This window comes from Panthera uncia, chromosome B4 (genome assembly GCF_023721935.1).
Source record: "Panthera uncia isolate 11264 chromosome B4, Puncia_PCG_1.0, whole genome shotgun sequence".
NCBI classification, from domain to species: Eukaryota; Metazoa; Chordata; class Mammalia; order Carnivora; family Felidae; genus Panthera; species Panthera uncia.
This window is the reverse complement of record NC_064809.1, coordinates 105,826,796-105,842,156: the sequence shown is the minus strand read 5'-3', so window position 1 is coordinate 105,842,156 and position 15,361 is coordinate 105,826,796. Positions and strand designations below refer to the sequence as shown.

General features: G+C 35.6%; 1 protein-coding gene across 2 annotated transcripts in view; it reads left to right on the top strand.

The window, feature by feature from the left end:
• Window positions 1–15,361, top strand: part of MGAT4C (MGAT4 family member C) — a 221,652-nt gene that overhangs the window by 190,163 nt on the left and 16,128 nt on the right. Inside the window, exon 4 of one of the 2 annotated variants that reach the window (XM_049626035.1) lies at window positions 2,086–2,171. The exons of the other annotated variant lie outside the window; for it this stretch is intronic. The gene's annotated coding sequence lies outside the window, so the exon portion shown is untranslated. The remainder of the gene's footprint in view (window positions 1–2,085; window positions 2,172–15,361) is intronic. 2 annotated transcript variants of the gene reach the window in all.

Here is a 15,361-nt window from a genome sequence, read left to right as displayed (position 1 = left end):
TTCTTGACAAGAAATAGAGTATATTATACTATATGATGTGATCTAAGTAATTAATTAAATATTAGAGTAGCCAATGGAGTACAAATGAGAAACTAGTGATTTTTAAAGTATAATTTTCATAATAAAATTATTAAAAAATACACAAATGTCTAATTATCTTTAAATAATGCTTCTTGCCAGGATATTTTAAGTTAGTCACTAGCCATTGTATTTGAGGATACATGGAAGACAGGAAAAGTCTTTTAATGCTTGGTTATTGGAAGAGCCAATAGAAAAATATCTATGGAAATGCCTTTTGCAGCCTCTTTCACTGTCTGTTATGTTGCTGTTCAGTTTGCTTACGAGGTGTGGTAGTTTCAAAGTTAAAAATTCTTCATTTCCTGAGGGTTTCCTAATAACGGTTTATTATAGCTCTGTTTTATTACTATTTTTAAGAAGATGGACATATTTATTTGTAATATACTTAGAACTGGTTAATAATGATTTTAAGAAATCAAATTCAATGCAGATTGAAACATGAGTATTTTCTATGGAGATCACCTCCTATTCAGTAAATGGCACCATACATAAATGCATTGTTGTTACTTTAATTGGAAAGGACCCCTTTTAGTAATGTCTCTGGCTCTGGAAGAATTATAAACACACAAATTGGAAGAGCTAAGAAAGCTTATTTAACTAAGCTGTCAACAGCAATCTCTCAAATCTGCTTAAATTTATTGGGAGGCAGGAAGATCTATTTGAAATGCCGACAAGAAACACAGAACCAGTTCTAACAGTGTTACGTTTAATACACAGGGGTATATTACAAGGTTAAAGAGAGTTGGCAGTGTATGTCATAAATGTAGCTACCCTTTGACCCAGCAATTTCACTTATAGGATTATATCAAAAATTATGCGCAATGGTATGTTACAAGATTTTTGTTATATCGCTGTTGAATTTTTTGTAATAAGGAATATTTGGAAATGACTTACAGATACATTTATTAGGAGAGGGCCCAATAAGTAAGTGTTTCAACTAGACCTACAGTTCAATAATTTTAAAAAATAAAGAACCCTATTTGTACTGATGAGAAAAGATTTCTAACGTATGTTAAGAAACAAAAAGACACAAAGCAGTACACATAATATGGTTCAGTGTATTTGTGCTATTTTAAGTAGAGCTGTGTGTGCTATGTCTGTGTATGTGTAGAAAAGGCCCTGGGAAATTAAGTTATGGAAGGAATGGTTATTTCTAGTAGGAACTTTGGGGTATGGTGGTTTACTGCTTCTATTTTTTATACATTCTTTCATTATTGTGTATTTAAAGAAAATGAATGCAATATAGTTTCTCTGTCTCACTCATTACGAACAGGACTTAGATACTTTGTTTATTGTAGCATTAGTTTTTATTTTATATTAGCAAAACCATGAGAGTTAAGGACATATACATGCTATCACAACTACAGACATATCTATGATACTATAAGCAGTATTTCTCCTAATTTATCATGATACTTTCACTACTATGGGTCAGTATGGCCATTTGGTTTGAATCTCAACCAGTATGCAACCCTGGACAAGTTTGCTAAACATTCCCTAAAGCCTCTTTTTTCTTGATTAAAAAATGGATATCATAGTCTCTGCCTATTGAAGTTCTTGCAGGAAGAAAATAGACAGTGAATGTAGAAAGTCCTATAGCACGGTGCCTATCATATAATACATTTCCCTAAAATGTAGATTTTTTAGTGTTTGTTCATAGTTGATAGTCTATTTTCCTCAATAAATTATAGAATTCCTAAAACAACATATATAAATATTATTCAATAAATGTATTTGCAAAAGTATTTAATTCTCTAATAACATTTTTAGCTATTGAATATAGAAATATAACTATTTTAATATAAAAGAGCCAGAGGTTAGCCTTGAAGAAACATATTTTATGTAATTCTTTCATTTTAATCGATTATCTGCACAATGCCATGAGTCAGTGATGTTTGGAGTACATGTGGGAAATAATGCAAAATAGATTACAAGAATGAACATAGGAAAATTGGATTTCACTGTTGAAATTATTAATTTCTTTCTCAAATGAGTTTTTCATTACAGATTTTCATTATGCACTCAGGCCATAGCTTCCTAATCAATAAAGTAATTCCTACCATGGGAGAATGAAAAGGAAGAGAGACTGAAAGGTTGGTATAAAAATTATATTTAAGGAACTGGTAATGAATCTAGATTTAAATTTACTTATTTCTTTTTAAAACCCCTTGACTGTTTTTAAGAAATCAGTAACCATAGGGAAAAGACAAAGTTTTGATTCTGTTTCCATTTGAGGGTAACCCAAATGAACTAATATTGTTATACAACTGTTAATATTACTAGATTTAATTATAACCTTGTGAGTCTAGGAATTGAAAAAAATTAAACTGATATATTAGAAATTTTTAAGATTTCTGATAACAAAGTGAAGGAACAGAATTGAGACTTTAAAATCCATTAAAAAAATGTCAATTATACCTTTGCTGTCAGTATCCCTAGGCCACAGACATTGCAGCTTTCCATTTGAACATTTAACTACAGAAATGACTGCTTCAATTTCACCAAGAGCAGGCTGTAGGATAGTTGATGATATTTGTTTTCCTGTATCTGAATTAGCACCGCTAGTCAACTTGAAATTTTGTATCAATCTAGCTCTATGAATTAGAATTTTATGGCCTAAGTTGTCCATTTAGATATTGAAGTACAGTTAGAAGAGTGTTTATAGAAAGGAAAACTATCTTCCATAAAATTAATATATGACCAGTTATTTTACAAAACATAAAAAGAGAAAGAAGAATTTAAATATTCTTCAGCTCAGAAAACATTTTTTACCTTTAGAACTAAATAATACCTTCTCATATTTTTGCTTCACTTTTTTTTGCATAACTTTAAACATATATTATACATAACAGCACCTGGGTGGCTCAGTCAGTTAATTATCCAACTTTGGCTCAGGTCATGATCTCATGGTGTGTGAGTTTGAGCCCCGTCTGGGGCTCTGTGATGACAGCTGAGACCTGGAGTCTGCTTTGAATTTTGTGTCTCCCTCTCTCTCTGCCCCTCCCCCTCTCATGCTCTGTCTCTTTTCTCTCAAGTGTGAATAAACGTTAAAATTTTTTAAAAAATTTTATATGTAGAATTTGAGGTGCTTTTTAAAACAAATATGTTGTTTTAAAGGCTCTCTATGTTTATTACAGAAAACTAGGAAATACAGAGGAGTATAAAGAAGTAACAATCACTCATACTTGTATGAAACACCTACAACCAATATTAATATGTCATTGTAGCTCTTTAATCTGTTTTCTATATGCATTTTTGCAAAGTTAAAATTTTAGATGTATTTTAGAATAGTAAACATATAAGAACATTTATAGGTCTTAGATAAAATGGAATATGTGGAGGTGATTTATTGACAAATTATAATGGACATTTTCATTCAGGAAGAGTTTTAAAGATAGAGAAAAAATTTCATTTTTCAAGATTGTTGACACAGAAGTAATCTGTAAGTTACCCAACTCAACTCTACCTCTCCAAAAGCCAAAATTTGCTGGCAATTATGCTTGTAAACACCAAACAATGTAAATGTTATGGCCATCCGTAAGCATACACAGTTTGTGAATGGAAAAATTCAGTTACTGCTTTAAGTGGCTACAATGAATCATATATTCTACTTGAGCATTGGGTGTAGTTTTATTAACATATTTCTTGATTCCAGAAAATTCAAAGGTATGAAATAGCAAAAGCTTTGTAGTATTTAATACAAAGTCCTGTTTCACCGCTCAGATTCAAAATCAACACGAGGATACCTAAGTCCTATTGGTTTCTTAAATTCAGAATCAGAACTAAGGAAATGCTACAGTCCTGGGGCACCTGGTGGCTCAGTCAGTTAAGCATCTGACTTTGGCTCAGGTCATGATCAAAAGGTTAAGATTTTTTTTTAAGATTTTATGTTTAAGTAATCTCTACATGCAACGTGGGGCTCCAACTTGCAAACCCGAGATCAAGAATCACATGTTCTACCAACTGAGCCAGCCAGGCTCCCCAAGAAGCACCTCATTTGTAGAGCTCTCTGATAAACTGAGTAGACTGGAATGCATAAAAAGTCAGAGAATCAGAAAGACCCGTCCTTTATCACACCTATGTATCACACCTTGCTATATATGGTCCCTGGGCACATCACTTAATCTATCCGATCTTTAGGTTTTTTATTTGTAATGTGAGAATAATCACGAAATATGTTCTTATCTACCCCATGAGTTTTGTGGAAGATTTAACAAAATTTTACAGCCCTCTGAGTCGGTTATCATCATCATCATCATCATTTTTTCTTCCCCACCACAACTCAAAACAGCTTTCATAATCATGATCTGCCTAAGCACTAACTCCTATATTCTTGCTAAAGTACTTAGTAAGTACTTTAATTTTTTTTAATGGTTATTTATTTTTGTGCTCGTTTCAGCAGCACACATACTAATGTTTATTTTTTATTTTTTATTATTTTTTTTATTTTTATTTATTTTTGGGACAGAGAGAGACAGAGCATGAACGGGGGAGGGGCAGAGAGAGAGGGAGACACAGAATCGGAAACAGGCTCCAGGCTCTGAGCCGTCAGCCCAGAGCCTGACGCGGGGCTCGAACTCACGGACCGCGAGATCGTGACCTGGCTGAAGTCGGACGCTTAACCAACTGCGCCACCCAGGCGCCCCACTAATGTTTATTTTTGGGAGAGAGAGTGAGAGAGCGTGAGCAGGGGAGGGCCAGAGAGAGGGAGACACAGAATCTGAAGCAGGCTCCAGGCTCTGAGCGGTCAGCACGGAGCCTGACGCGGGACTCGAACCACAAACCCTGAGAACATGACCTGAGACGAAGTCAGACACCTAACCGACTGAGCCACCCAGGCACTCTGCAAGTACTTTAAAGTACTCAGTGTTGGCTATTATTGATTCCACACCAGCTAGCCCTTTTTAGCTCAATGGAAGGAAACTCGAGATCTGTAAGAGAATGATATTCTAAAAGAGAAGTTGGTAAATAAAGAACATCTCTTGTCTTAGCTTCCGTGTTGAAAAAACTGACTATGCTTTCTTCCCAATCCTCATCTCAAGTTTTACTATTTTAACAGTCCATGACAGGAAACCTGCTTGTCAATGCCATACATTTTCTATCTGTGTTTCTATCTGCTTCAAGTAAACCAGAAAATAATCTTGCTGGTTATCACTGTGAACCCTAAGGAATAATCTAGCCTCTATAATTTTCCACTTTGCTACCACCTACGGTTACAAGTGAACCATACAACTTGGGACTGTAAAAAAAACAAAAACAAAAACCTTGAATTAAAATACAATTACATTTGTTCCATCAATATCTGAGCCTTTTGTAAAAAATGGAATGGTAATCATGTTTTATAAAACCTTTCCCGTTTTTGTGACTTCCTGAAGCTTTTGCTATGTCAGCAACATTCTTTTTTTTTCATCAGAAAGTATCGAATACTGCCCTGAGGGTGTGTGCTGCCTTCCACAAAGTAGAAAAGCAAATTGGGCAAGCATTAAAAAAGGCAAGCCAAGCAAGTCAGATACATATAGTGCCACATGTCAGACAGATGAACAGTTGATGGCAAGACTCACTTTGTGATTTTCCCTGATGTGGGGTTAAGTGCTGGATACAAGCCCATATGATTTGGAGAATATAATTTTACTTTTTCATTTTGTTGATTTAAAAATAGACTATCAAATAAAATATAAATTAAAGCTTAGTGCTTTGGAGTAGATTAATGTAGCCACATTCATTTAGATGGGTAGGGATATGAGTTCCCTTGTTTGTTTGTTTGTTTTCTTTTCTTTTGTTTTAATAATGTTTATTTTGAGAGAGAGAGAGAGAGAGCGCGCAAGTGCAAGTGGGGGAGGGGTAGAGACAGAGACAGGGAGACAGAGAATCCCAAGCAGGCTCCACATAGTCAGCACAGAGCCCCATGCAGTGCCTGAACTCACAAACTGTGAGATCATGACCTGAGCTGAAACCAAAAGTCAGACACAAATTTCCACAGTGTCTTCCCAAGAAGAAAAATAATGAAGTGTTTCTGCATCTAATACTTTATCTGTGTCCATGAGCAATGATTTGAAATAAATAATATTTATTTTGTTATAATGACATAATCTTTATCTCTCTATATATGCATATGTATGATGTAGTAAAGATAAGCAGATGGTCCACAGATCCAAATAATATCAGTCCCAAAATTATATGGCCTTTAAAACTGTGCACCATATCTGAATTCTGATATTAGATCAGATTACATCTGTCTCAGGCTCTCCAGGCACAAGCTAATTACTCTGTTTTTCTAGTGGTCTTCTAAATGTTCACAGTGTCAACATTAATTCTTTTTCTGCTGCATTTCTTAAATATTGTAATAGATTTTGACTTATCTCAGTTATAAAATATTTCAACCCACTAAATGCTAACACAAACAACTGGTATTATCCTCACTTTTTCCTTAAATTATAAAACAAACAAAAAAGAGTCTATGGTACTTTGATAATGGATAAAGTTAAGTTTTGCATTTTTTGCAAACAAAAACCCTACAGTCTACATTATAGGCCTGGGTCATGGCAGGGGAGATCTTAGACAAGGTTTAAGAGTGGTGTTGGAAAGAAATACAAATATTCATGGGCCAGTAGCTTTCCCATAGCTCCAAGTTTAAGATTTCTACAACACGACTCCCATGCACCCCCCCACACACACACACACACAATAACAGTTGTTTGCTCTCTTAAAACAAAACAATAACAAAAAAAAAAAACACTTCTGTAAGTACTAACATGATATGATAAGAAGCTTTTACAAAAAAATCTATACATAAAAATCTCAGAATCCAAAGGGAAATAAGACATCTAAAAACAGTATCAAGAAGCAGAAAGTTTTAAGTAAATTAAGAGATGTATAGATAGAATGATAAGAGTTCAAAAAAGTAAAAAACAGTTTTTGACTGAAAATGGGGTTCAGGGAAATCTGCAGCCAGAAGGGAACTTTTTGGTGACCTAAAATTAAATTCCAAGTGGGAATTTGTAACAAAAGAGAGCAAATCCATGAAGAGCAAAATGTGGACAACACTACTTTTCTTAAACTGATACACAGAAAATACCAAGCTTAAGGAGGAAAGGAATTATGTAGGAAATGATGCCCACAGATAAAACAACTTATTGTTAAGGCTTTGAGAAATAAAAAGTAGCTTGGCACACCTCTTGGCATTTTGTGCTTGTAAACAGTTCAATCCTGAAATTTCTCTCACCATGGTAGGGATTTCAAAACTAACATGCAGATTGCTTTTCACTTCTATGTCATTTAACTTTACCTCTAATACAAGCCTGATTCTGCTCAATGTTGGATTCTAAAGGAGGGTCCAACAAAGCTTTCTTAGAGATCTGTTGCTTTTGAGCTATCATTAGGCACGGGGATGCTGATGTTGGTATAGGGAAATTTCGTATTACTGCTGGAACTATCCCATTTGCACACAATTTTAGTTTCCATAGCTTGGGTCTAGCCACAACCTGAGGCCAAAGCAAGTTGAAGTCCTGGCAATACCAAGCCATCTTCCTGTGTTTCAACCAGGATATTAAAACAATCATCCTAGTTTTAAAATTGCTGGGTGATACGAGACTTCAACACTGTGATAAAACTTTGTTAGCACCAGATTGGTAGAATTAAGAGTTCCAATACACTGTATGAACATTTGTGTCTAAAAAGGTATTGTCCTATTTGAGTTGATTCACAGATTGCAGCTCATCAAAGATTCTGGAGCCCATTCAAGAAGGGGTTATTATTCAGTTTTGCTTGATCCTTGTTTTGTTGTGTTTTTGTTTTTCATCTGCCTAACTTCTAAGCAAATCCAGTTTTTTTTAGCCATTTTTTCTGGACTGTCTGGAAGATTGTCAATCCTTCCACTTGCACTCAATGTAGTTACAGTCGTTTCAGGGCTGCATCTCTGAGAAAGGATGTAGGCCATTTCTGTGGAGTTGTCTCCCTACAACCACACACACTGTGATGTACACAAAATCCAGAGAATGTCAGTCTTGTAGAACTTCAAAGCTAGTGGAACAGTAGTGTTTAATTATGATTACTTTCTTTGCATTTTAACTGTATACAAGCAAAACATTAGGAGAAAGTACTTTAACTGCACTAAAGGTCAGAGGGAGGCCATCAGGAGTTGGCAGCTCAGATCACTGAGGTGCCATCTTGAAATGATCTGCATGAAGCTGCTTAAGTTTTATATTTCTTCCTCCAGTTACTGCAGCAATTGCTAAGGCTCCTCAAGCAATCTAAGTTTCACCGTGGTTGCAACTTTGCAATGTGTTTCTTCCAGTTAGGTGATTTGGGACACAGTCACAACCTATATAAACTTCAGTGTCCTCAAAGAGGAGATATCTTTCACATAGTCAAGAAGGGTGGTGTTGGCCTGCAATGGATTCTCTGCTGACTGCAGAACACACAGCTTGTATGGAGGCAGAAACGGGAGACAGTACCCAAAGCAATGAGACTCCCACCATAGTAGATGCAAGCTATTTTTTTATTCCCTGTAGGAAAAGTAGTTTGTTTCCGTTTAATATAAAACTACTTTCATTATTCCAAAACAGAACGAGCTTTGGTTATTTTACCTCAGGAGTAGGGAGGGGAAATAGGACACAGGATGAAGAGATTGTAGTTTTGATCCAAAAGAATTGTTCAGACTCTCTGTCTCCTCTACCTGCCCAGGGTTCCTTGACTGTCTTCCAAGTATCGTTTCTCGGGAAATGAAAATACAAATAAAAGTGCAGCTAATTCCAGAACTTGAAAATCAAAATACTTTTTAAGAGCCATTAGGTTCCCCTTCCCCCATTTTTGCAAAGAGTAGAACTGAAACAGACTGGCTAAATTGGCATCTAAACACTTTTCACTACATAAAACTTGGGGTCCAGGATGGCAGGGAATGTTGGGATCCGAATGGACCTACTCTTTGAGATCTGTGCAGGGCGGAGGGGAGGGGGGTTAGGGGAGGGGAGACGGAGGAGAAGTGGGGGCAGAGTGGGAGGGCAGCACAGTCCTTTTACTTACACACACAGTTTACCTCAGCGCATTGTTTTATCATTAAGATGACTGAGATCATTTGCAGGCCGCTTTCTTGATTTCTGCCCTGCGGCACACCTGAGCCCTGTTGTTAGTTTTTCCTCCTAACCTCACCCATCAGTCATCTTTTGAAAGCCCCCCAACCTGGAAACACATCCTGACATCTAGCTTAGGTCTTCTCACTTGGAGCTGAGGAGCCAAACTTCCAAAACTAGGTCCTGCTTCCTGTTTAGTGGCTGATAATTAATAAACAAATGATAAATGGCATGGCGGTAGGAAAAACCATTAGCATAAGCAATTTCTGTTGCCAAAGTTAAAGGAAGTATTAACCTGAACTTTGATAATGGCTGAGAGAATGTCAGGGAGAAATTGTGGCAGGTGAGAGATTGAAGGCTCAAGACTGAACTGGGAATATTTCTGAGTTTGGGAGAGCGGAGGCAAAAAACTTTTGAGGTGATTTGAGTAGGTGATTAGAAATCTAGCCCTATGAAAAGGGCGAGCAAGCTGGAATGGAAAATCATCCTGTAGTTTTAGATTCATTGTGTTTGTGTGATCAGCAGGAAATCATTATTCAAAAATTGGAAATAGACTCAGGTAGAAATCCTAGCTGATGATCTAAAGTTTGAATTTTGCTCCGAAAGTGGTTGTAAGAGAGGTTACATAATGCCAAAGGTTGTAAAGAAAAGAAGATTGGACAGAACGGTGGGAAAGAACAATATTATAGGAGGGAAAGATTACTAGTAATGTCTTATATCCTCTTTGGGAATGGTTTGTAAAGTTAAGAAGACAAAATTCAGATAGGATTAGTATTAAATAGAGAAAAAAAATAGTACCTTCTCACTGATTTATTAGTTACATTGTTGGTGAATATCGCTCTATTTGTGTATAATTATGTGTATATCAGTGTATACGAATATATGTCACACTATATAATTTCAAAATTATATATAAATACATGAATATATAATATACAATTTATATGTGATATATTTATCCACATATCCATGTATAAAAATCTTTATGAAAGGAAAGAGTGAAAATAATTTATTTCCATTAAAAAAATGAATTATTTGGTATAGTGTCACATCAAAATGATTCTTAAATAGTTATGTCTTTGAAGTAGTTTCATATATGTGAACATTCAGCACTGGGTCTTCCAAAGAGGCTGTGATTCTGCCTTAAATAAAAAAAAAAAAAAAAGAAATCTTATTGAACCAGATGTGCCAACTTTGCTTGCATTTGGAGCAGGGGAGTAGGGATTTTATATATCCCTATTTCCATAACTATATTCACAATTAACAGTGTTGTATTACAGATTTCTGACAAAGAAGCTGGTTTTGAAGCATTTGCAGTAAAACTACTAAACATGTCCCATTACACATGCAAGAGAGAAAGTATATTGTAACATATGTTGTCAGCAAATAAATCTCTTGTGACATTTAGGGTATATAAAGATGATGATATATCATCCTGAAAAAATAATTCACTCAAACCATGATAATAGGAGTTATCATTTTTCTAAATGAACCTAATCTATAATAATCAACCATGACCTCTGAAAAACACTTTCTACCTCTCTAAAATTATTCCAAGACTATGTGGAAAATTTCTCACAAATAAAACATTGTTTGAACATGGAACCAAAATACGGCTCAAATAACCTGTCTTCATTTGTGTGACTGATGTTTTTAAGCAGGAGCATGCTAGTGTAGTCTATGTTATCAGGATGTGCTCACCTGTGTAATAATTTCAAAACCAAGTTTTTATTTTCTTTTTTTCTTAATTTTTTTTAACGTTTATTTATTTTTGAGACAGAGAGAGACAGAGCATGAACAGGGGAGGGTCAGAGAGAGGGAGACACAGAATCCGAAACAGGCTCCAGGCTCTGAGCTGTCAGCACAGAGCCCGACGTGGGGCTCGAACTCACGGACCGCAAGATCATGACCTGAGCTGAAGTCGGCCGCTTAACCGACGGAGCCACCCAGGCGCCCCCCAAGTTTTTATTTTCTTAATGGTGTTTTGTTTTTTTTGTTGTTTTTGTTTTGTTTTGTTTTTTGTTTGAGAGAGAGAGAGGCAGAGCAGGAGCAGAGGAAGGGCAGACACACACACACACACACACACACACACACACACACACAATCCGAAGTAGTTCCAGACTCAGCTGTCAGCACAGAGACCAATGCAGGGCTCAAACCTATGAACCAGAATATCATGACCTGAACCAAAGTTGGACACTTAACCGACTGAGCCACCCAGGTGCCCCTTTACTTTCTTTTAATACTTTGTAAACGATGGTGAGCTTGGGTTTGCCATGTTCAATTTAGTGATTTTCAATAGATACTCAGTTTTATTAGTTACTTGTACCAACATCCTTTTTTTTTCACACTGGGACCCTGAGAGACTAATGCTGTTGTTGAGCATCTGTGGCTTAAAAATGGCTACCCAGTAATGCTATTATGATATCTGGGAGTTACCTTGCTTTTAAATCTCTCTACTTCCCGCCATCACATTTCCACCCAAGCCATCAGCAGCATCTCTTTCATAGATGCTTTCTCCTCCTTTGTTGGATTATTTGGTATTACATTGATTTATGGTCAGACAGGAAACATTCTTTAAAATCCCTACATACCATGTATACTTTGTTGGCCAAAACACACACACACAATTTAAATATTAAGAGATAACGTTGGATTATTTAGAGTCTCTGTCTTTGCTATTTTTTTTTTGACTATTTAAACTGTCAGATTCTGAGAGAAGAATATTGCTATCTCTCACTGTGTTTGTGGATATATATACATATGCTTATGTTTCTGAGAGTTCTTGATTTATACAAACGTCTGCTCTCATGCTTGACAGTTTTTGGCCTCTTGACCTGTCTTGCTCTGTGAATGTTTATGGGCTCCTCACATCAGACGTTTTGACTTAAGAATCTTCTCTTGTTTCAGATTTACGAAGTAGCTCGTTGTGTTATTTGCTCATGTTTTGTAGAGAATTGTGTCATCTAGCATCACAACGTGGCTCAAATATAGTAGTTTTATGCTTTTATGGCCTATATTCACTCACATTGTATAACAGGGTGTCAAACTGTGCTCTCATTATTTAAACTTGCTTAAAATACTTTGCTCATCCCTTGATCATTAGCCTTCTTTAATTACTGTTTTAAATATGTTTCTTTTATACAATTTAAAGTTCAGGTTTGTGTGTATTTGTACGTGTGTGTGCATCCACACATGCAAAACAGTTTGAAAACCTTTTTCTTTTAAAAAATGAATTAGGGCCCCAGGGTGGCTCAGTTGGTTAAGCACCCTACTCTTGGTTTCGGCTCAGGTCATGTTCTCATGGTTTGTGGGTTCAAGCCCCGCATTGGGCTCCACACTGACAGTGCAGAGCCTGCTTGGGATTTTCTCTCTCTCCCTCTGTCTTGGCCCCTCCCCTGCTCATGCTCTCTCTCTCTCTCTCTTTCTCAAATAAACTTTAAAAAAATAATGAATAAATAAATAAATGAGCTAAGCCCATTTGCATTTATTGATACTGCTAATGTGTTTGGTCTCAACTCTGTTGTCTTATGGTATACTTCCTCTCTGTATGATGGAATATTTAGTATATTTCTCAATGTGGTAGATTTTTTATATATTTTTCTTTAATTTCTTTTGGTACTGGCTATTTGGAGTTTTTAAATTTTTCTGTTGTTGTTATCTTTTATTAATACCTTTAATTATGCTGTTAGTCCCATTTCCTTAGTTTAGCTTCTGATACTTGTTTTGTCTGTTTTAAATCATAGTCTTTGGCTCACACCTGTTATCTACACAGTGTAGATATCGATGAGCTTATTCTACTTCCCCTTCCTCTCTTTCCCCACGTTTTTAGTTGGTTAATTTTTTGTACTGTCAGAATATATAGCATTTACACACTATTCCTCCACCATATTCTCTCCATGTGTTTAAAAAATAGATGTACAATTAAATGTATTAAATAAATTAGATATATTGATATACTGATATCGTTCTGTGCAGTGTTGCCTTTTGTCAAAGTTTCCTCAAGCTATTCAAGAATGGTTAACTTCAAGACATAACTGATTCCATCTTAAATATAAAAAAGAATATTTAACAACTGTAGGCAACACAACCAATTCATTTTACATTTGCCAAATCATTTATAATGGAAAGAAAAACAGGTGGCGTTAGATGTCCCAAGTAACATTAAAAGCAAGACAATAATGCAATAATATTTCTCAAGAAAAAGGGAAGAAAGCACAGGCAAGGAATTTTATAACCAGCAAGATGTTTCTGACCACAATGCAGACATAGGGAGCAGATTTACCTTCTCTCCTTAAACAACTGAAAAACCAGACTAAATGTGTGAAACAAATTTATACACATGAACAATAAGCAGAAAAGGGTATGATTCATGATACAAAGGAAACAATTGAGGTGATTGCCACAGCTTACTGTTCAGAGTTTCTAGGCTATAGTACCAGGGGAGAGAACCCAATGAGACAGGTGGTCTCCCTGAGGTGACGAGATGTAGTTGAGAATTTTGAGATTCTGAAACGGCTACAATTTCTAGGCAGAGTACCAGAGAGGAGAAAGCTGCATGGAGACTACAATTGTGGAGAGAGAGAGAGAGAGATTGAGAAATCTACAAAGGGTTTTCCTTATGTCTGTAGCTGAGCACCTACTGCATATGTGTGAGAACACTATCCAACACTGGTAAGGAATCACTGAAAAAAAAAAAAAAACAATTGGAATGGTTTCTGGAATGCAAAGGCAGAAATAATCATGTTTTCTTCATCTAGAATAGAAAAAAAAATCAATACATTGAGCGTCAGAGTACTCGGAAGAGTATTGCCTTAGCAGTGGGGTAAAATTAGCCATAGACTGGAGACTTCTCTGAAACAAGCACTCTGATAGCAGAAGTCAACAAAGAGGATAATGATTAGAAAGGGAATTACACACACACACACACACACACACACACATACATATATATGATTACTTAATATTTGGTTATATTTGGTTTAAATTCTAATCAATCAATATAATCCATCATATTGAAAGAATAATGGAGACAAAAACTTCCATATGATCAACTTAGCAGATGAGCAGTATTTGGCAAAATCCAATATTTATTAATGGTAAAAAATATCAACAATTTAAGGATAGAGGGAAACATCCTCAGTGAGATAACATGCATCCCTATAATATCAGAACAAATTTACTGTCACTACTTCATTGCTTCTATTTAATATACTGGAGGCTGTTGCCAGTAAATAAATAAGGCAGCAGCAGCAACAACAAATTGTAATAGCTTATAGATTCAAAAATAAGCATTAAAACTGCCTTTGCTTACAGATGCTATGACTGTTTAAGAAGGTCACATGACTCAAGGTGTCAATATTAAAATATCAGTTGTATATTTCTAGATCCCAATAACTTAGCTGTACATCCAACAAATTCTTAAATCCTATGCATCTTTCTTTTTGTAGAAATTTTTATTGATTATAAGATTATTTATTTGCAGACCCATTAGGTCCTAATAAATTCTAACTAGTTTTTTTTCTGTCAAAATAGACAATTATGATAAAATTTCCATAGAAATACAAGGGACCTGAAATAGCCAAAAACATCTTGGAAAAGAAGAGTGACATAAAGGACTCACCTTATGTTATTTCAAGACATAATAATGAGGTTCCAATTAGGATAATTTAGTATTGGCATTAAGATAGAAAAATAGATGGGCACCTGGGTGGCTCAGCACGTTAAGTATCTGACTCTTGGTTTCAGCTCAGGTCATGATCTCACATTTAATGACTCCGAGTCCCACTTTGGGCACTATACTGACAGTGCAGATCCTGCCTGGGATTCTCCTTCTCCCTCTCTCTCTGCCCCCCTACCTTGCCCCCTCAGTGTATCGCAAAATGAATAAATAAACATAAAAATTTTTTAAAAGATAGACGAATAGATTAATATACCAAAGATAGATTTATATATATATATATGTATATATATATATGTATATGTATATATATATGTATATATATACCAAATATATATAACCACACATATATCAAATTGATTTTCAGCAAAGGCACCAAATATAGTCTTTCTTTCTACAAGTGGTACTTGAGCAACTAATGAAGTCTATAGATAAAAAAGGAACCTCATCCTCTTCCCCACACCATAAGCCAAAATTCATTTGAGATCATTTGTAGACTTAAACCTAAAAGCAACAACTATAAAGCTCCTACAAG